Source organism: Pituophis catenifer, unplaced genomic scaffold, assembly GCF_029215685.1.
Source record: "Pituophis catenifer annectens isolate HBS135680 unplaced genomic scaffold, rPitCat1.0.hap2 SCAF_17, whole genome shotgun sequence".
Taxonomy (NCBI): Eukaryota; Metazoa; Chordata; class Lepidosauria; order Squamata; family Colubridae; genus Pituophis; species Pituophis catenifer.
Window position 1 is genome coordinate 1,655,195 of NW_027256897.1, and position 22,292 is coordinate 1,677,486.

A 22,292-nucleotide genomic window follows, 5' to 3' on the forward strand; every position below is an offset into this window, starting at 1 on the left:
TACACTATTTCAGACAAGTAGCTGTCCAGTCTCTTCTTAAAAACCTCCAATGATGGACCTCCCACAACTTCTAGTGGCAAGCTGTTCCACTGATTAATTGTCCTCCCTGTTAGGAAGTCTCTCCTCAGTTCCAGGTTGCTTCTCTCCTTGATTAGTTTCCATCCGTTGTTTCTTGTCCTGCCTTCAGGTGCTTTTTGAAAACAGCAGGGTTTTTTTTTTCTTTTTTTTCTGGAGTCCAAGATGGTCTTCTTAGAAGGTTTGGCTTGGAGAAGAGGCCTTCTTCTTAGGGCCAAGTGTGGGAAAATCCCAGATGGTCTGGGTATCAGCCAGGACCCAGAAAGAGAAAAGTTGACTGGCATTAGTTCCAATTTTCAGCTGGGAAATATGGATAAGGAATGCCCAGGAGATCTTATGGTGAGGAGGATTTCATTTATTTGTTTGTTTGTGTGTGTTTGTATGTGTGTGTTTGTGTGTGTGTGTATTTTTCAGGACCATGAGTCTTCCTTGACCTCTGGTGACCATATGTATCCTTCCTTCCTTCCTTCCTTCCTTCCTTCCTTCCTTCCCTCATTCATTTCCTTTCTTCCTTCTTCCTTCCTTCCCTCATTCCCATTTCCTTCCTTCCTTCTCTTCTTCCTACTCTCCTTCCCCATTTCCTTCTCTCCTTCCTTCCTTCTCTCATTCCCATTTCCTTCTCTCCTTCCTTCCTTCCTTCCCTCCTTCCCATTTCCTTCCTTCTTCCCTCATTCCCATTTCCTTCTCTCCTTCCTTCCCTCATTCCCATTTCCTTCTCTCCTTCCTTCCTTCCTTCCTTCCTTCCTTCCTTCCTTCCTTCCTTCCTTCCTTCCTTCCTTCCTTCCTTCTTTCCCCTCCCTAACACAGATCCTCCGAGAGATTGCTTGTCCCTCGTTTCCCAAGGAAGAAAAGTTCTCCCCACTCAGCCGCAGGCAGAATCAAAGGGTTTTATGTTGGGGGCCTGGACAGGCCCATCTGTCAGAGCCCTCTAACCTCGGTGCTCTTCTGGTTAATTGTCAATGAAATGGCCACTACTTTAGGACTCCATTAGAAGTCCATTAGGAGAAAACACCATCGGCCAAGAAAAGCCTCCCTCCCTACATCAAGTGGGCAACATGTGAATTTCAAGGATGGAGCTGGCTTTCGTCGAAACGGAGCCCTCCAATGTTTCCTTCTGAGCCTCCATTCCTTCTTTCTTTCTTTCTTTCTTTCTTTCTTTCTTTCTTTCTTTCTTTCTTTCCTTCCTTCCTTCCTTCCTTCCTTCCTTCCTTCCTTCCTTCCTTCCTTCCTTCCTTCCTTCCTTCCTTCTTTCTTTCTTTCTTTCTTTCTTTCTTCTTTCTTTCTTTCTTTCTTTCTTTCTTTCTTTCTTTCTCATTCTGCCCCTTAGAGCACTCTCAATAAAAACTATTTATTTATTTTTTCCTCTCTGGGGGTCTCTGCTTCCTTTAGGCCTATAACCCACTGGAATAGGTTGACAAATTCAAATGAACTGGCCTAAGGGATTTTCAGATACAGTAGTGGCCAAAATTATGGAATTGGGGAAAAGTGTCTTTTCTATAACTAGCTAATAACGCCACTTTTTTTTTTTTTTTTTGGAGGAGTAGTACCATAAAATTACATATCAATGGACAGATAATTGAATCAAGAATGTAACTCAATAAATTTTATGAAGGATTTGCTATTAGAATAGCAGTTACAGTGTAAAGAAGAAAAGTGAAAAAAAAAACAAAGATACAAAAATGATCACCATTGAAAAAACAAGATATACAAAAAGGATCCCCATGTCAGTGAATCCTTCGTTGGGTAACTTTTAGCATGAATGACGGCCTTACAACGTCTTCCTATGGAGTGAACCAAGTCTTTGGTTCACTACGGATCTGGATGGGGAGGAACAGGCTCAGGCTCAACCCATCCAAGACCGAGTGGCTGTGGTTTCCGACGTCCCGATATAGTCAGTTGACGCCATCACTGACTATTGGGGGCGAATCATTGGCCCCCACGGAGAGGGCTCGCAACTTGGGCGTCCTCCTGGATTCACGGCTGTCTTTAGAAGAGCACTTGATGGCCGTGACCGGGAGGATTTTTTATCAGGTTCGCCTGATTCGCCAGTTGCGTCCCTTTCTGGATCGGGACTCGTTACGCACGGTCACTCATGACCTCGTCACCTCCCGCCTGGACTATTGTAATGCTCTCTACATGGGGCTCCCCTTGAGGAGCACCCGGAGGCTCCAACTGGCGCAGAGTGCGGCCGCGCGGGTGGTAATGGGAGCGTCATGGCGCTCCCATGTGACACCTCTCCTGCGCGAGTTGCACTGGCTCCCGGTGGTCTTCCGGGTGCGCTTCAAGGTTTTGGTTACCACCTTTAAAGCGCTCCATGGCTTGGGACCTGGTTATCTACGGGACCGCCTACTACCACCAATAGCCTCCCACCGGCCAGTACGCTCCCATAGAGAGGGGCTCCTCCGGGTGCCGTCAGCCAAACAATGTCGGCTGGCGACCCCTAGGGGGAGAGCCTTCTCTGTGGGGGCACCAACCATCTGGAATGAGCTCCCCCCAGAGATACGGAGGATCCCGGATCTGCGCACCTTCCGCCGCGCTGTGAAGACTTTTTTATTCCATCAAGCAGGCTTGGCCTAATCTCCTCCCTCTTTTAATATGTAAACTTTAATCTGTTTTTAAATTATTGGGGTGTTTTAATTTGTCTGGGCCAAAATGATTTAATTTGATTTTAACTGGTTTTTAAATTTTTTGTATTTATGTATTTTATTGTTTGGCTGTTCACTGCCCTGAGTCCTTCGGGAGTAGGGCGGTATACAAATCAAATAAACTATAAACTATAAACTATAAACTTTTAGTTCTGCATCTGTTATCATGTGAAACCATGATAACAGTCCCTTTCTAGATCGGGACTCCCTACGCACGGTCACTCATGCCCTCGTCACCTCCCGTCTGGACTATTGTAACCCTCTCTACATGGGGCTCCCCTTGAGGAGCACGCGGAGGCTCCAACTGGTGCAGAGTGCGGCCGCGCGGGTGGTTATGGGAGCGTCGTGGCATTCCCATGTAACACCTCTCCTGCGCGAGCTGCACTGGCTCCCGGTGGTCTTCCGGGTGCGCTTCAAGGTTTTGGTTACCACCTTTAGAGCGCTCCATGGCTTAGGACCTGGTTATTTACGGGACCACCTGCTACTACCAATAGCCTCCCACCGGCCATAGAGAGGGGCTCCTCCGGGTGCCGTCGGCCAAACACCCCACCCCACCCTACCCTACCCTACCCTACGGGAATCACAGTCCAAATAAGATTACGGAGCCTTGTTTTAACTGCCCATTAGTGAAACTTTTTTGAATATACCATGTTTCCCCGAAAATAAGACCTCCCCGGATAATGAGCCCCCCCCAAAAAAAATATTTAAACGCATGCTCAGCCAGTCCCCGCCATTCCCTCTGGTTAGGATTAGGGAGACAGAGCTGGAAATCAGGTAAGACGGCAAGAGAAGCCCCATCTTGCTCCACACGCCCCGAAATAATAAGACCTCCTCGAAAATTAGACCAAGCACTTATTTCAGGGTTCAAAAAAAATGTAAGACAGGGTTTTATTTTCGGGGAAACACGGTAGTACATTCGTGTGGCTTGCTTGGAAGACTGCCAAATAGAAGCACTGGAAGCAAAAAAAAAACCCCAATCATTGTATAATTATTTTGATTTGAGAGACTCACTGGTCTTTGTAGACCCAGCTCTTTAAGTATTATCCCTCCCAGATTAATCAGATTTATTGGACTGATCAAAGTCCACTTTGCTATGATCATATCATCTAAAAGGCGTTGGAGCGATTTCCTCCCCGATAAGATGCTCCCAAACAAACAAAAAAAAGAATTGATCTTCCCAAAACTAGAGCGGCTTAAATCCGGTAGCTAAGATGTTAATCGTAGCCAAAGATCAACACTTCCTACCTGTTGACTGGACCCAACATTGGTTAATCCCACATCAAGGTGGGGAGCTGCATTTAAAGCCGAGAAAAGGACGCGGCTCTTAAGAGCTTTGGTTGAACGGAGTCCAGATGGGTGTTTTTTTTGAGTGTGTGGCGTTTTTTTGTTTTTTACTATGGACCCAACTGTGCTTTGTATAGGATAGTTAAGCCACAAGGGCTGGCCGAGGAAAAACCCTAATTGCTCCGAAACATAAATTGAACGGCCAAAAGATTAGAGAGCCACTGTTCCATCTTTTCACTGTTTTGCACCGTTAAATGTGCATCGCATGATGCTCAAGGTGGAAGCTATTGCTTGAAGATACTTGAGGCATTTAAGTGGGCTGCCCAAGGTCCCCTCTGGCCCTTAGGAAAAACTAATACGGGTAGTAGCCCTTCTTCGTTTTTAAGAAGTTTTTAAACGAGATTGGAGAACCATTGGCCTGAAATGGTATAAGGTTTCCTGCCTAAGCTGGGGGTTGGACTAGAAGACCTCCAAGGTCCCTTCCAACTCTGTTACTCTATTCTATTCTATTCTATTCTATTCTATTCTATTCTATTCTATTCTATTCTATTCTATTCTACTCTACTCTACTCTACTCTATTCTATTCCTATTATTTCTACTCTATTCTATTCTATTCTATTCTATTCTATTCTATTCTATTCTATTCTTTAATTCCTATTCTATTCTATTCCATTCCATTCCATTCCTATTCCTATTTCTATTTCTATTCCTATTCCTATTCTAATTCTATTCTACTCTGCTGTCCTCTCCTCTATTTTCTATTCTATTCTATTCTATTCTATTCTATTCTATTCTATTCTATTCTATTCTATTCTATTCTTTAATTCCTATTCTATTCTATTCCTATTATTTCTATTCTGTTCTGTTCTGTTCTATTCTATTCTATTCTATTCTATTCTATTCTATTCTATTCTATTCTATTCTATTCTATTCTATTCTATTCTTTAATTCCTATTCTATTCTATTCCTATTATTTCTATTCTATTCTATTCTATTCTATTCTATTCTATTCTATTCTATTCTATTCTATTCTATTCCTATTCCTATTCCTATTCCTATTCCTATTCTAATTCTATTCTACTCTGCTGTCCTCTCCTCTATTTTCTGTTCTATTCTATTCTATTCTATTCTATTCTATTCTATTCTATTCTATTCTTTAATTCCTATTCTATTCTATTCCTATTATTTCTATTCTATTCTATTCTATTCTATTCTTTAATTCCTATTCTATTCTATTCCTATTCTATTCTATTCTATTCTATTCTATTCTATTCTATTCTATTCTATTCTATTCTATTCTATTCTATTCTATTCCTATTCCTATTCCTATTCCTATTCTAATTCTATTCTACTCTGCTGTCCTCTCCTCTATTTTCTGTTCTATTCTATTCTATTCTATTCTATTCTATTCTATTCTATTCTATTCTATTCTATTCTATTCTGTGACTGTTCAAAGTTACAACGGCACTGAAAAAAGTGACTTATGTCCATTTTTCACACTTAACAACTGCAGGGGGTTTCACTTAACCACAGTGGCAAGAAGCGGTCGTCCCCTGGGGCAAAACTCTCTTTAACTGTCTTGCTTATCCTGGGAAGAGAGTCGGAGCTCAATGGCGGTCGTAGGTCGAGGACTGCCTGCACGTATCCTTTCTTCAGCAAGTTTTCTCTCTCTCTCTCTCTCTCTCTCTCTCTCTCTCTCTCTCTCTCTCTCTCTCTCTCTCTCTCTCTCTTAACGCCGCCTGTGTTTCCTCGCTCTGAAGTGGCCCCACGGCTATTTGGGTTCAGCCGCATTCTTCCCTTGGCTTTCCCCCTGTCGCTAAATCAAAACAAACCCCTTGGGTGAAGGGCGAAGCTACAGCAGGCAACGCCAAACAAATAGCTAATTTCTCCCTGCGTGATCTGAAGGGCCAAGAGAGGCGTCAATAGCCAGGCTCAAGCTTGGTCCAAGCAAAAAAAAAATAATAATAATAAAATAAAATAAAGCTCCCCGGCGAGGTAATTGGGAAGAATGACAAACATAAAGCAAAGCAAAATGCCGAAAAATAGATACTTCCCGCCGCCCTTTGCAAAGGAGCGATTGCAGGGTTTGGAAATCAAGAAGGCAAAGCGGCGGAGGAAAAAAAGGGGGATATTTTCTCATTGAGGCAAGAGTGAAGAGCAAAACAAGCTACTATTACGAGTGGGTTGAAAAGGCAGAGAAGGTGCGGAGAAGAGGAGGGGGTGGGATTTGCAAGAAAGCTGGGGGGGGGTGTAAAAGCACCAAGAAGGGAGCCAGGATGTCCTTGGTGTCGTCTCCTCCCTTCCCTCTCAAAAAAGGCTTGGACCACCCTGGATGATTCGAGATTTTTGTCTTTACATCACTGCGGTCGTCTGAGCCTGACTAGGTGGCTCAGTGGCTAAGACACCTAGCTTGTCGATCAGAAAGGCCGGCAGTTCGGCGGTTCGAATCTCTAGTACCAGAGATGGGTTTCAGCAGGCTCTGACCAGTTCGGGAGAACCGGTAGCGGAAATTTTGAGTAGTTCGGGAGAACCGGTAGTAAAAATGCTGACTGGCCCCACTCCCATCTATTCTCTGCCTCCCGAGTCCCAGCTGATCGGGAGGAAATGGGGATTTTGCAGTATCCTTCCCCTGGAGTGGGGTGGGAATGGAGATTTTGCAGTATCCTTCCCCTGCCACGCCTACCAAGCCACGTCCACCAAACCGGTAGTAAAAAAAAAAATTTGAAACCCACCAGTTCCTAGTACAGGTCTCCTGGGGGTTGGACTAGATGACCTCCAGGGTCCCTTCCAACTTTACTGTTACTGATTTCTGCCTCCTTTGGAGTGATGTTGTGTGCCTTTGAAAACACGCCTCGTTCGGAAACGCCGTTAATACCGTGTTTCCCTGAAAATAAGACCCTGTCTTGTATATATAAGCGCTTATTTCAGGGTTCATATATATATATATATATATATATATATATATATATATATATATATATATAGGTAGGTAGGTAGGTAGGTAGGTAGGTAGGTAGGTATAGGTATAGGTATAGGTATAGGTATAGGTATATAAATATATATATATATATTTGAACCCTGAAATAAGTGCTTGGCCTTATTGCCACGCGTTCAAAAGCCCGATTGGGCTTATTATCGGGGGAGGTCTTATTTTGGGGGGGAAACAGGGTAGCTGCCCCTCTTTGGGGGAATAAAAAAAATGAATCTTTCTCCCCCCATCACCATCAGAAACCAAACAAAATACATACATACGGCGGAGACAAGATGGAGAGAGAGAGAGAGAGAGAGGAGAAGAAGAAGGAAAAAAACGATAAAGCTCTCCATCGTAATTTTCTCTGTGGGACTTGGAGGTAATTGAGCCATTTAGATAAAAATAGGGCAGGCTGCCCCTTTAGGTAAGCAGAGCCTTAGCAACACAAGAAGGGTTGAATTATGCGTCTGGTATCACTTTAAATCCCCCCACGGCCCTGACACCCACCCACCCCCAGCGTTAAGCTGAGCAGCACCTCTCTTTTCGACTTCTCTCTCTCTCTTTTTTTTATTTGCAAAATAGCTTGTCAAAAGGCTGTCCGACGGATGGAGAATTTCAGCTGTCACAACTAATTTTGGCTGTCCGCAGTGCGAGTGCGCCCACGGGGGTATGTGTGTGTCTGCGTGCGAGAGTGTGCACACCCGTTGACAAGAGCCTGAGAGAGCTCTTAAGAAGAAGGTTGTCAAATCCAGCGTTCATTTCTCTTTCTCTTTCACTCACTCTTTTTTTTTTTTTTTGGTATAACTTTCAGAAGAAAGATTTACATCACAAATTTGTTTCCGGGAGTGTTTAAGGACTGTAATTTCCTCTTCTTTTTCTTCTTCTTCTTTTTTTCTTCTTCTTCTTCCAACGGCGGTTTGATGGGCTTTGATTTCCTAAGCTTCCCACTCGCTGGTACCCCCGTCTCTTGCCTCTCCGTCGATCGTTGTCACGTTGCCTGCACGAGATCGGCCCCTGGCGTTGTCGCATTTGTGAATGTCAGGTCGGTTTCTCCTCCCTGGATTCTGGATGAAAAGTTTGGCACGCACAGCGGGCTTAGCAAGTTTTCCCGAAGGCGGAAGTGGAAATCTTGAGTGGAAGAGTGGAAGAGAACTTGAACTGAAGGAATGAATGAAGAAGAAGAAGAGAAGAAGATAGAAGAAGAAGAGGAAGAAGAAGAGGATGATAGAAGAAGATGATAGAAGAAGAAGAAGAAGGAGGAGGAGCAGGAGGATAGGGTCCTTAATTCTCTCTGAGCTGGGTTGTTTTCTCGCAGACATTTCATGACCCAACTGGGTAATATCATCCATGCTAGAAGGAAGCATTGGGTAGAAGCGAGCTCCCTTCTAGCACGGATGATGTTACCCAGTTGGGAAATGAAACATCTGCGAGAAAACAATCCAGTTCAGAGAGAATGAAGGAATCTTCAGTCCTCCTCCTCCTCCTCCTCTCCACACATCCCACTCCCTTCAAGCACTGATAACGTTACCCAGTTGGGTCACAAAATGTCTGCAAGAGTACCATCAAGCTCAGAGACACCAAGGACCCCACAGGCCTCCTCTTCTCCACTTGACCCTACTCCTTTCTACCGGTAGAACTGATGATGTTACCTAGTTGGGTCAGGGAACATCTGCAAGAAAACAACCCAGTTCAGAGGGAATTAAGGACCCTATCCTCCTCCTCCCCCCGCTCCTCCTCCTTTCTTCTTCTTCTTCTTCTTCTTCTTCTTCTTCTTCTTCTTCTTCTTCTTCTTCTTCTTCCTCTTCTTCTTCTTCTTCCTCCTCTTCTTCCCCTTCCTCTTCTTCTATCTTTTTCTTCCTCCTTCTTCTGTCTTCTTCTATCTTCTTCCTCTTCTTCCTCTTCCTCTTCTATCTTCTTCCTCTTCTTCTTCTTCTTCTTCTGTCCTCTTCTTCCTCTTCTTCTATCTTCTTCTTCCTCTTCTTTTTCTATCTTCTTCCTCTTCTTCTTCTTCTATCTTCTTCTTCCTCTTGTTCCTCTTCTTCTTCTATCGTCTTCTTCTTCCTTCTATCTTCCTCTTCTTCCTCCTCCTCCTCCTCCTCCTCCTCCTCCTCCTCCTCCTCCTCCTCCTCCTCTTCTTCTTCTTCTTCTTCTTCTTCTTCTTCTTCTTCCTCCACAGTTCAACCCTGAGCTACAAATATCCTCTTCTATTGCCACCCACGCATCTATGCGATCCCCAGCAAATCCCAGCTCTTGCCAAACCCTCAAAGTAGACCAGATTTGAACATCAAAGCCATGAATACGGTAACAAAACCTTGCACGTTTGAACGGGCCTCCCAATTCCCTGCCTGTATCCTCTTGCTTAGCAGCAGCCATCATTATTGCCGTCGTAAGTTGAGAACGGCCTGTACTTTGGCGGTGAACGTAAAAACCTGTTATTATGGGGAAAGGTAATACAGCATGTACCACAGATGTAATTTCTTGCAGCAGCCAGCATCTGTCTCCCCAATGCATTTAAGAGCTTTTAATAAAGACCATTATCTCTGAAAAGCACGCCCACAGAATACTGCAAATTTGTAAGGGCTGAAAATAACATTTTTATGGAAAAATGGACTGGGAGGAGCCCCAAACGCCGGAAAAGAATTGGATAAGCCGAGGGAGTGACTCATTTCTTTTGACTTACGACGACTCCAGAGAGTAATTTCCCATAACTCATCTCTGCACGCATGCAGACAAAGGCAAAGCAGCTTTTTCTGCTGGCCTGAAAGCAATCCAGAAATCCAGAAATCTGACCTTTTCTAACATGTGAGAATTTGCGGGATGGGATTACAGGTAGTCCTCAATTTACGACCGCCAATTTCCATTGCTAAGCGAGTTTTGCCCCGTTTTGTGACCTTCCTTGCCACATGGGGTTAAAATGAATCCCTGCGGTTGCTCAGTTAGCAACACGGTTGTTAAGCGAACCCGGCTTCCGCATTGGCTCTGCTCGTCAGACGATCGCAAATTTATGACACCGCGACCGTCATAAATATGAGCCCGTAGCCAAGCGTCTGAATTTGGAGCACGGGGGGAATGCTGCAACGGTTCTAAGGGTGAAAAAAGGGCACTCAAAAGGCACTTTCTTCAGCGCCCTTGTAGCTTTGAGCAGTCGTTAAACGAATGGCCGTAAGTCGAGGACTACCTGTACCATGATGTTCAGGCTGGGTATCCGGGAAAATTAAAATAGCAACCCTTCTCCCGACTGCTGTGAATTAACTAAAGAGGTTTGTACAGGACCCTTCACAAGTGTGTAGTCCGTGGCTGTGGTGAAATCATAATTTTTTTTACTACCGGTTCTATGGGCGTGGCTTGGTGGGCGTGGCGTAGCTTGGTGGGCGTGGCAGGGGAAGGATACTGCAAAATCTCCATTCCCACCCCACCCCAGGTGAAGGATACTGCAAAACCTCCATTCCCACCCCACTCCAGGGGAAGGATACTGCAAAATTCCCATTCCCTCCCCACTCCAGGGGAAGGATACTGCAAAATCCCCATTTCCTCCCCACTTCAGGGGAAGAATACTGCAAAATCCCCATTCCCTCCCCACTTCAGGGGAAGGATACTGCAAAATCCCCATTCCCACCTCACTCCAGGGGAAGGATATTGCAAAACCTCCATTCCCACCCCACTCTGCGGCCAGCTAGAGGTGGCATTTGCTGGTTCTTTGAACTACTCAAAATTTCCGCTACCGGTTCTCCAGAACCTGTCAGAACTTGCTGGATTTCACCCCGGTCCGCGGGATGTTTGCAGGTGGTGTACACGTTTCAAGACTATTCCCTTGCTACACTTTTGCAACGTAGAACAAACATTGTTTTGTTTCTTTAATTCTTTTCTTAGATGTATGGAGTTATTCTCTTTGGGTCTCCATCTCCGGAGCCTTAGGCAGTTCCTTCTGGGGGGTTCCTCTTCTCTTTTGAATGACTAAAGACCCCTTTTTTCCTACTAATTGCAGGTGTCCATAGCATCCTTGATGAGATAGCTGCGGTTCCACTTCACGGATACGGAGCTGAAACGACAGAGGAGAAGCAAAAAGAATGGGAAGGAACAGGAGAGGATGGACAAAAGGCCATCTCTCATCGCTATTAACCAAGACGATTAAGGAGGTGAAAGATTTAATACCTTTTGTTCAGCTGGTTTGTCTTGGTGAGGTTGACTGACAAGTGGGCTGGGGATTATGGAATGAACGGTTGCAAGGAATTGGTCTAATAATCTAAAGAAGAGAAGAACTAGGAGTAACATGATAGCAGTCTTCCAAAATTTGAGGAGAGAACGGAGAGGGCGGGGGGTTTAACCTATTCTCCAAAGCACCAGAGGGCAGGAAAAAGAAATAACAGGGTAGAAGATCATCAAAGAGAGATCCTAGTTCCTAGAATTAAGGAGGAATTTTCCTGAGAGCAAAAACGATTAAATCAGTGGAACGACTTCCCTCCAGAAGTGGTAGGTGCTCCATCACAGAAGGATGCTGGATATTGTCACCGTTGAAGACAAATCCGCCAAGAGAAAATAGGTAGCATTAATTTGACATTTCATGAGTACCTTTAAACAAGGAAGAATTTGGGATGAGCAACAGCATTTGGGTGGGCAGCATCTCCCAAGGAAGAACTTCGGGTGAGGAACCTCAACCATGAAGGCGTTTGCATGAAGAATATTGAGCAAGAGGGCAGTTTGGGTGGGCAGCATCTCCCATGGAAGAACTTGAGGGGAGGAACAGCTCCAGGAATCAATGTTCTTCATGGAAATTCCTTCAGAAAGATATTCCTCCCCTGAAGTTTTCCCATGGAGATGCTGCCCACCCAAAGTGCTTCTATGTTCCATGTTCTTCATGCATGCTCGTTTTATGGCAGATGGTCCTCACCCAAAGCTCTTGCATGAGAAATGCTGCTCACAAAAACGCTTCTGTGGTCAATAGTCTTCATCTCCATGAAGAGCTTTGGCTGAGCATTCCGTGAAGAAGTTTGGCATGATGAACATTGACTTTGGGTGGGAGGCGTCTCCCATGGAAAAACTTTGGCTGAGGAACATCAGCCATGAAGGAGTTTGCATGAAGAATATTGACCTAGGAAGCCTTTTGAGTGGGCACCATCTCCATGGAAGAACTGTGGCTGAGGAACATCTACCATGAAGGAGTTTTCCATGAAGAACATTGACCAAGGAAGCCTTTTGGAAGAGCTTTGGCTGAGGAACATCTGCCACGAACGAGTTTGCATGAAGAACATTGAGCATACAAACATTTTGAGTGGGCACCATCTCCATGGAAGAACTTTGGCTGAGGAACATCTACCATAAAGGAGTTTGCATGAAGAACGTTGACCAAATAAGCCTTTTGAATGGGCACCATTTCCATGGAAGAACTTTGGCTGAGGAACATCTACCATGAAGTAGTTTGCATGAAAAACATTGACCAAGGAAGACTTTTGGAAGAACTTTGGCTGAGGAACATCTACCCTGAACAAGTTTGCATGAAGAACATTGACCAAATAAGCCCTTTGAATGGGCACCATCTCCATGGAAGAACTTTGGTTGAGGAACATCTACCATAAAGGAGTTTGCATGAAGAACATTGACCAAGGAAGCCTTTTGGAAGAGCTTTGGCTGAGGAACATCTACCATGAAGGAGTTTGCATGCAGAACGTTGACCAAATAAGCCTTTTGAATGGGCACCATTTCCATGGAAGAACTGTGGCTGAGGAACATCTACCATGAAAGAGTTTTCCATGAAGAACATTGACCAAGGAAGCCTTTTGGAAGAGCTTTGGCTGAGGAACATCTACCCTGAACAAGTTTGCATGCAGAACGTTGACCAAATAAGCCTTTTGAATGGGCACCATTTCCATGGAAGAACTGTGGCTGAGGAACATCTACCATGAAGGTGTTTGCATGCAGAACATTGACCAAATAAGCCTTTTGAATGGGCACCATTTCCATGGAAGAACTTTGGCTGAGGAACATCTACTATGAAGGTGTTTGCATGAAGAACATTGACCAAGGAAGCCTTTTGGAAGAGCTTTGGCTGAGGAACATCTACCATGAAGGTGTTTGCATGAAGAACATTGACCAAATAAGTCTTTTGAATGGGCACCATTTCCATGGAAGAACTTTGGCTGAGGAACATCTACTATGAAGGTGTTTGCATGAAGAACATTGACCAAGGAAGCCTTTTGGAAGAGCTTTGGCTGAGGAACATTTACCATGAAGGTGTTTGCATGCAGAACATTGACCAAGGAAGCCTTTTGAATGGACACCATCTCCATGGAAGAACCTCGGCTGAGGAACATCTACCATGAAGGTGTTTGCATGCAGAACATTGACCAAGGGAGCCTTTTGGAAGAGTTTTGGCTGAGGAACATCTACCATGAAGGAGTTTTCCATGCAGAACATTGACCAAGGCAGCCTTTTGAGTGGGCCCCATCTCCCACGGAAGGCCTCCACGAGGGGGGCCGAGGAGGTCTCCCACCAGCCGCCCCCATCCTGCAAAACGGAGCCCAGCGCATCGCGCAAAGCTCAACCAACAGCAGGGAGGGGCCCCTCCTCCTCCTCCTCCTCCTCCACGCCCCCCACCTTCCCGCTCGCCACGCCCCCTCTGCGTCCTTCCTTCCCGACGCACCCTCGGCGCGTGACGTCACGCGTTCCTTTTTTTTCCCCTTCCCCTCCCCTCCCTTTGCCGTCCTTCCGCTTTCCGGCGGAAGTGAGGGAGGGACTTCCTTTTCCGGGTACGGGTCCCCAGGCGGAGGGAGAGCGAGGCAGCCGGAGCGCTTGAGCCCCCCGGGCGCCAGACGGAGAGGCCGAGTGAGTGGCGGGGGTGGAGGGGCGGCGGCGGCGGCGGCCTAAAGCGGGTCCAAGACGGGGAGATCCGGCGGCGGGGGCTCTCTCTCTCTCGGAAGGGCCGCCGGGGCAGAGCGGGCAGCCGGAGGAGGCCGCAGGCAGGCCCGGCCTTGGCTTGACAGGAGAGGTGGGCCGGGCCGCCCCTCAGGAGGCCGGGGATTGGGGAGGGGGGGGTCGCCCGAGGCATGCCGGGAAAGGAGGGGGGGCTTCCCTCCTCGCTATTGGGAGGGGCCTCTTTTGACAGCCCCCCCCCATTTTTTGGCCTTGCCCCCCCCCCCACCCCGTGGGGGGGGTTAGGGGTTGGTGGCCTCCCCACGAGACCCTCCTTGGAGCCCCCCCCCCCAACAGCAGCGTCTCCTCGGCTTGGCTAGGCCGCTGTTCATGCTGCCTGCCTGGTAGCTTGCTCCTGGATGTGGAGGCTCGACTGTCTCTTAAGGAAGGTAGAGCAGGCAGGCAGGCAGGAGCTGCCGCCCCCTCCGCTCTGCCCTCCTCTCCTAGACAGCCGCTGGGCAGGGTTTTGGTTAGGCCCTGCTAACTCAGGGGCCCTCTTAGAGGGGGGGGTCTTCTTTTAACAGAGGGACGGGGTGGGGTGGGGGGGGCTGAAAGGAGACCCGGCAGCCCTCTTCCTTGGCCCTGGGGGGTTTGATACAAGGGTGGGGGGTGTCAAGGAGAGATTCGGCCTGGAAATAAGGAGGAATTTTTCTTGACGTTGGGAAGCCATCCACCCAATGGAGCAGAAGTTGCCTTCGGACGTTGTGGGAGCTTCATCCCTGGAAGCATTTCAAGAAGAGACCGGACGGCCGTCGGTCAGAAATGGTGTAGGGTCTCCTGCTTGGAAGGGGGTTGGACTAGATGACCTACGAGGTCCCTTCCAACTCTGCTTAAATCTATTTCAATGGAACAGAAGTTGCCTTCGGACATTGTGGGGGCTTCATCCCTGGAAGCATTTCAAGAAGAGACCGGACGGCCGTCGGTCAGAAATGGTGTAGGGTCTCCTGCTTGGAAGGGGGTTGGACTAGATGACCTACGAGGTCCCTTCCAACTCTGCTTAATCTATATTCGATGGAACAGAAGTTGTGGGAGCTTCATCCCTGGAAGTTTTTCAAGAAGAGACCGGGCTGCCATTGGTCAGAAATAATGTAGGGTCTCCTGCTTGGAGTTGGACTAGATGACCTACTAGGTCCCTTCCAACTCTGTTTAATCTGTTTAAAGTTCTTGGGAGTAGGTGCTAGCCAGCCTTGCCTCTTCCGTGCTTGGCTCTGATTCCCTTTATTGGTTTTATTGGACTTAGGTGTAACTATGATTTTATGGCCTGCTGTTTATATGTAGACGGTGAGCTTTCAGCACCGGAGACAAATGTCCGATCACACATGGCCCCCCCCAAAAAAGAAGAGAATTTCTATTCTATTCTATTCTATCCTTCTATTCGTTCAAGCCAGCTGTCCTGGATTGACTGACAGCCTCCCGTACAAATATTTGTAGCTCAGGGTTGCAACGAGGGCGTCCTTGGTGCTCTCTTGAGCTTGGTGGTTTTCTTGCCGACATTTTGTGACCCAACTAGGTAACATCAATTCTAGTGAGTGTGGGGTTTCTCCCTGTTTATATACAGTAGCTCTTGCAGACATTTCATGACCCAACCAGGTAACATCATCAGTGCCAGAAGGAAGAGCTGCCTTGTAGCATTGATGCTATTACCTAGTTTGGGCAATGCAGGAAAACAGCACCAAGGAGCCCTCCTGTACAAATACAGGTAGTTCTCGACTTACGACCCGCCATTGAGCCCAAAATTTCTGTTGCATTTAAGTGAAACATTCCTTAAGTGACTTTTGTCCCATTTTACGACTTTCCTCGCCACGGTTGTTAAGTTGTTCACTTAGTCGCACGATTATTAAGCGAATCTGGCTTCCCCACTGACTCTGCTTTGTAAGACGGTCGCCAAAGGGGAACATGTGACACCCCACCCCCACCCCCGGGGATGCTGCGACCGTCCTAAATACGAACCCGTTGCCAAGCGTCCGAATTTTGATCACTTAACCACGGGGGGATGCTGCAATGGTCGTAAGTGTGGAAAACGTAAGTCCTAAGACCCTTTTTTCAACGCCGTTGTAACTTTGAAATGTCACCAAATGAAGCGTTGTAAGTCGAGGGCTATACCTGTACAGGTTTGACACCTGTGTCTCCTTCCCCTTTATTAGTTCGCCGGGAATACTTCTTTCTCTGCCCTGCGTCGGTTTTCAGCACCGTCCACGATCACATTCATTTGCAGTGGGATTCTGCTCTTTTGTGCAGCACTACAACATCTGCACACCGCTGGAAACCTTATTTGACAGATTTGCAAATTGTTTTTGCCATCACCTTGGTCCAGATGCATCTTCTCGCATCCTTCTTGCTTAGCTTCTTACTTATTTCTTAGATGTATATGCATGTATATGCCTGACTCTTATCAAAGAGCTTCGCTCCATCTTTTGGAAAGTTTAAATTCTTCAGATCTTTCTGTGTTTTGTTTACGTGTACACACACCTGTATCTGTCACGCTAATGTATTATTTTTTTCGGGGAAGAATGGTTCTTGGCAAAGCCCAGAAAAGGAATAACAAAATAGTAAGTTGAGGAAATTAAAGTGCAACTTAAAAGGGGGCGAAAAAATTAAAATATCTGAATCTACGTTCCACCTCTCTTAACTTTCTAGTCTTACAAATCATCTTTCCAATCACCTTCATGCATTGCTCTCTGTAGGTAGTCCTCAACTTACAACCTTTCATCAGCGCGAAGTTACGGCGACTCAGTGTAAATTGCCTGCTAAGCATTCCATTTTGTCTCTTTAGTTCCATCATATATTTACAGATAGTCCTCGAGTTACGGCCACAATTGAGCCCCCCCAAAATTATGTCGCTAACTGAGACATTGGATAAGTGAGTTTTGCCCCATTTTACGACCTTTCCTGCCACGGTTGTTAAGTGAAACGCTGCAATTGTTAAGGCTGTTAAGTGGACCTGAATTCCCGATTGACTTTGCTGGTCAGAAGGTCGCAAAACGGGAACATATAACCCCGGGACACTGCGACTGTCATAAATGTGGGCCAGTTGTCAAGTACCCGAATGTAAATCACGTGACCATGGGGACACTGCAACGGTCGTAAGTCTGAAAAACGGTCCTGAGTCACTTTTTCCAGTGCCGTTGCAAGAGGGTGACAGACCTGACAAGCAAAGTCAATTGGGGAAGCCAGATTCACTTAACGAAAGTGGCAAAAAAAAAAGTCGTAAAATGGGGCAAACCTCACTTAGCAACATACATTCTTGTGGCTCCGTTGTAGTCATAAGTCAAGGACTACCTGTATTTCAAACTAACGGTACGGGACAATTTTTATCATTTTGTGAGGCGGTGTGGTTGCTCCTCTCTAGGGAGCTCTTTGAAAACAGAGATAACTCGGATGTCTGGACATCACAAAACACGTCATGCTTCTAAGCTAGACACCCTTCGCCCATTGTTATTGTGTGATTTCCTCCCCTCTCCACAAGTACATTAAGGATCGGTTGATTTCCCATTGTGTTGTGCATTAGCTATTTAATATGCACACGTTATCACGATACACTGAGTTCCTTCAAGGTTGAACCCAAATGTCTTTGTGTGGTGACCTTCCTAGCTCCTGTGACATTGTGGGACCCTACAGTTGTGTAGCCCACTTACTCTAACAAGACGGTGAACCATGGAGAGTCAGTTTAGCGCAGTGGTTCAGGTGCCGGCTTAGAAACTAAGAGATGGTGAGTTCTAGTTCCATTTTAGGCATGCAAGCCAACTGGGTAATTCTGGGCCAATCCACCAGGCGACAGGGAGTTCTAGTCCTGCCTTAGACACGAAAGCCAATTGGGTCTGGGCCAATCACCAGGCGACAGGGAGTTCTAGTCCTGCTTTAAGCACGAAAGCCAACTGGGTAATTCTGGGACCAATCACTGGGCGACAGTGAGTTCTAGTCCTGCCTTAGACACGAAAGCCAATTGGGTCTGGGCCAATCTCTAGGCGACAGTGAGTTCTAGTCCTGCCTTAGGCACGAAAGCCAACTGGGTAATTCTGGCCCAACCACCAGGCGATAGTGAGTTCTAATCCTGCCTTAGGCACGAAAGTCAACAGGGTAATTCTGGGCCCAACCACCAGGCAACAGTGAGTTCTAGTCCTGCCTTAGACACGAAAGCCAGCGGGGTAATTCTGGGCCAATCTCCAGGCGACAGTGAGTTCTAGTCCTGCCTTAAACACGAAAGCCAACTGGGTAACTTTGGGCCCAGTCCCCAGGAGACAGTGAGTTCTAGTTCTTCCCTTAGGCACGAAAGCCTAAGGACATGTTGTAACTTCGAAGAGTCACTGTTGTTAAGTGAAGAACTACCTGTATTATATACTTCTGCCATTTATCTTTTTCTCTGGGGTCTGACAATGCTGGCTATTTGAATAAACCGTGTACGTCTTGAATCCTGCCAAGTGTTGCCACTGCACACAAACAATTCTATCTCTTGAGTTGTTTAGCATGCCCGTCCAAACGGGGTGCCCAGTCAGGCCACGTGCTAAGTAACCATGGTAAGAGCGGCATAGGGCTTATTCATCAAAAAAGGAGTTGCATAACTGACCAGCCCGTGTCATGATTTGCTGGTAAGGCAGAATTTAACTGACCGCTGCATCCCAGCGCATTCATTGTTCCCCAGTGCGTGCATTCACTTCGGGAGCTTTTTTTGGCTGTGCAGTTCCGTGCAGATCATTTCATGCAACATGTACGCCCCATTGCATCCTATAAGCGTCTTTTCCTGCCTCTTTTAGACTTATAGATCTTGATTTTTCTCCTATCCCTTTTCCTCCGGAATATAACTCGATGTTTATTCATGTACTATTTATTTATTTATTAAACTTACACCCTGCTCATCGCACCCAGAGGCGACTCTGGCTGGTTTACGATCAATAAAAAGCAACAAGTTCAAACATTAAAACAGTAAAATATTAACGCTAATATAGATTTAATGTTACGGAAAAATATCCCTGAAGGAGAACGGTTTGGTTTACAAAAGTCCGTTGGAAGATAACTCGTTGCTTATACCTCTAGTTCCTCGACTTACAATCACTGCTAGGCCAGTGATGGCTAATCTTTTTGCCATCGCGTGCCAAAAGCGGGGGGGGGGGAGTGTGTGAAGGGGTTGCGTGCACCCATAATTCGATGCCCCCTGCACATGTGCGTGTGACACCCCCTGCGCGACCCCCGCTTTTGGCACGTAACGGCAAAAAAGGTTACCGGTGCGCCCTGTAGGCCCATTTTTGCTCTCCCTGGGCTCCAGAGTCTTTCTTGGAGCCTGGGGAGGGCGAAAACAGCCTCCCCCACCTTCCCGGAGGCCGGAAATGGCCGTTTCCCAACTTCCGGTGGGCCCAGAAAGCCCGAAAATCAGCTGGCTGGCGCACACATGCGCGCTGGAGCTGAGCTAGGGCAACACTTGCGTGGCACGCGTGCCATAGGTTCGCCATCACATCCCTAGGCCATTTCTGACGATCGGCCGCCCAATCTCTTTTGTTAAGTGTAAGTCGTAAGTGTGAAAAACCTGCTCATAAGTCACTTTTCAAGTGCCCTTGTAGCTTTGAACAATCGCTAAACGAATGGGGGTCAGCCCGTGGTGTATTTCCCCAAAATCTTGATCAGATTTTTCACCACCCAAGCCTTGCAAGAAAACAGGTTTAGAAAAAGTGTGTTTTTGCGGTATAAAATTGGTGAAGCAAGGATGACAGCATTATGTTTTTATTCACCCCTCTGGATTTAAGGCCCTGATTGAGGAACCAAAGCTGCCAGTTGGATGAGTTGACTGCTTGCTTCTCATTGTCCCACGTTTGTGTTGTGGTCCTAAGTCAAGGACTACCTATACTGTGTAGACAAACCTCCTCACTTCCAATTTTCCCCTTCCTTAGGGGCTGGAAACGAAAAACTTCCAAAAACTTGTTTGTAGTCGTCATTCCCGCCTAAAGTCCCTTAAAAGTCTACCTGTGGCATTCACACCCCTTCAGCTGCTCTTTCCCAGCCGTAATTTGTTAAGAAACTGCCACGTCATCAATGTCAGGTTTTGACTTGACCTGGCCAGGAGTGGGCTGTCAGCCAACCTTTGTTCAAATAACAACAACATCCAAAAAGAAAAAGGGATTTATTCAGTGCGACCTCAAGTCAAACAGAAAGCTACGAAATTAAACGAAGAGCTTTCATTTAACTCTCATATTAACTGACCTGCTGGCAAACACGCTTAGCTGTTTTTGTTTTTATTGTTATTGCACTGGGGGGTGTTATTTTTTTAGAAACTCCTAGGGCTGGAAGGGACCTTAGAGGTGGTCTAGTCCAACCCCGTTGCTCAAGCTGGAGCACGTATACCTTTTCAGATAACGTGGCTCTCCAATCTCTTCTTTGAAAACTCTCCATAACCTCTGGAGGCAAGCCCTTCCACGTCATTTTAATTCCTCCTCAATTCTAGGTTTCTTCTCTCCTTGGTTAGGCAGGACTAGAACTCACCGTCTCCCGCTTTCTAGCCTCTAACCACTAGCCAAAACTTACCCTCTTCTTTTTTTTAATCCTTGCCCTTTTTCGCAACTATGCCACCCCCATAATTATGTGGCCTTCTGGTTTTGAAAGATGGGTCTTCGTTCTCTCTTTCTCTTTGAAATGCTTCCTTAAGGCACATCCTTTAATGGGGCTTTAAATTAAAGTAATGAGACGCGGTGGCTCAGCGGCTAAGACGCTGAGCTTGCCGATCGAAAGGTCGGCGGTTCGGCGGTTCGAATCCCTGGTGCCGTGTAACGGGGTGAGCTCCCGTTGTCCCAGCTTCTGCCAACCTAGCAGTTCGAAACATGTAAAAAAATGCAAGTAGAAAAATAGGGAGGAAATAAATTGGTGGGGAAGTAAGAGCGTTCCGTGCGCCTTTGGCGTTGAGTCATGCCGGCCACATGACCACGGAGACGCCTTCGGACAGCGCTGGCTCTTCGGCTTTGAAACGGAGATGAGCACCGCCCCCTAGAGTCAGGAACAACCAGCACATGTGTGCGAGGGGAACCTTTACCTTAAATGGGGGCTGTTGGGAGGATTGTTCTGGAGTCGCCACTTGTTTTGTACACCGTTTCTCCTTTTCCTCCCTGCCTGCTCAACTGCGCAGAAGTACCTTGGACATTGCTCCTCGTTTCTGTTTTTTTCCCCCCCATTTTATCTTTCTCTAAGGGCGTTACGTTACATAAGCTGTATCACAAAAGCTTTGCCAAACAGCTGCAAGTTTGAGAAAGCCTGAACAATAATCTGCATTTTTTTTCTTCTTCTTCTTTTTTTTGGTTTCTGGGTATTAAAAAAAAAAAACCAAAAACAGGTGCTCCTCGACTTACAGCCATTCATTTCGTTACAACCACATTGCAAAAAAGGGACTTAACGACCGTTTTCCACACTCACGACCATTGCAGCTTCCCCCCCCTTCCGGGTCCAGGCGCTTGGCAACTGGAGGCTTTTCAAGAATTGATTAGACAACCATTTGACCGGGATGGCATCAGATCTCCTGCCTTGATTGTACGATACTCTCGAGTCACTTTGGTTAAAGTTGACTCTTGTTCAAGCTTTTTAGAGAGGGGCCGAGTCCATCCCTGTGTATGTTATCACTAGAAAATGGTCAGGGGTCACCAGCAGAGAGGAAGGGGGTGGGGGAAAATCTAACGTGCAGCCTCTCTCTCCTGGGTCCAAAGGCCTTCTGGGTGGAAGTAAAAGACTCTGATACCCCTTAAATCTTCTGCAAAAGGAAGGCAAGCCGCTTGACCAGCAGGCAGTGACCCCCGACAGAATAGAACAGGATAATGGATTATGGTTAATTGTTCTCAATGTCAGGAAATCTCTCCTTAAGTTCTAGATTGGATTTTTCCTTGATGAGTTTCCACCCATTGCTTCTTGTCCTGCCCTCAGGGGCTTTGGAGAATAGAAGAATAGAATAGCAGAGTTGGAAGGGACCTTGGGAGGTCTTCTAGTCCAACCCCCAGTTTAGGCAGGAAACCCTACACCACTTCAGACAAAGGGTTATCCACCATCTTCTTAAAAGCTTCCAGTGTTGGAGCATTTACAACTTCTGGAGGAAAGTTGTTCCACGGATTAATTGTTCTAACTGTCAGGAAATTTCTCCTTAGTTCTAAGTTGCTTCTCTCCTTGATGAGTTTCCACCCGATGCTTCTTGTCCTGCCCTCAGGTGCTTTGGAGAATAGCTTGACTCCCTCTTCTTTGGGGCAGCCCCTGAGATATTGGAAGACTCTGCTATCATGTCTCCCCTGGTCCTTCTTTTCATCAAACTAGACATGCCCAGTTCCTGCAACCGTTCTTCTTTATATGTTTTAGCCTCCAGTCCCCTGATCCTCTTTGTTGCTCTTCTCTGCATTCTTTCTAGAGTCTCCACATCTTTTTTTACATCATGGCGACCAAAACTGAATGCAGA

At 46.5% G+C, this 22,292-nt stretch overlaps 1 protein-coding gene across 2 annotated transcripts in view; it reads left to right on the forward strand.

Moving 5' to 3' along the window:
* Nucleotides 1–13,712: 13,712 nt before the first annotated feature.
* FUBP3 (far upstream element binding protein 3) overlaps nucleotides 13,713–22,292 on the forward strand; it is a 40,699-nt gene continuing 32,119 nt past the window's right edge. For both annotated transcript variants that reach the window (XM_070955484.1, XM_070955485.1), the window contains exon 1: nucleotides 13,713–13,795. The gene's annotated coding sequence lies outside the window, so the exon portion shown is untranslated. The remainder of the gene's footprint in view (nucleotides 13,796–22,292) is intronic.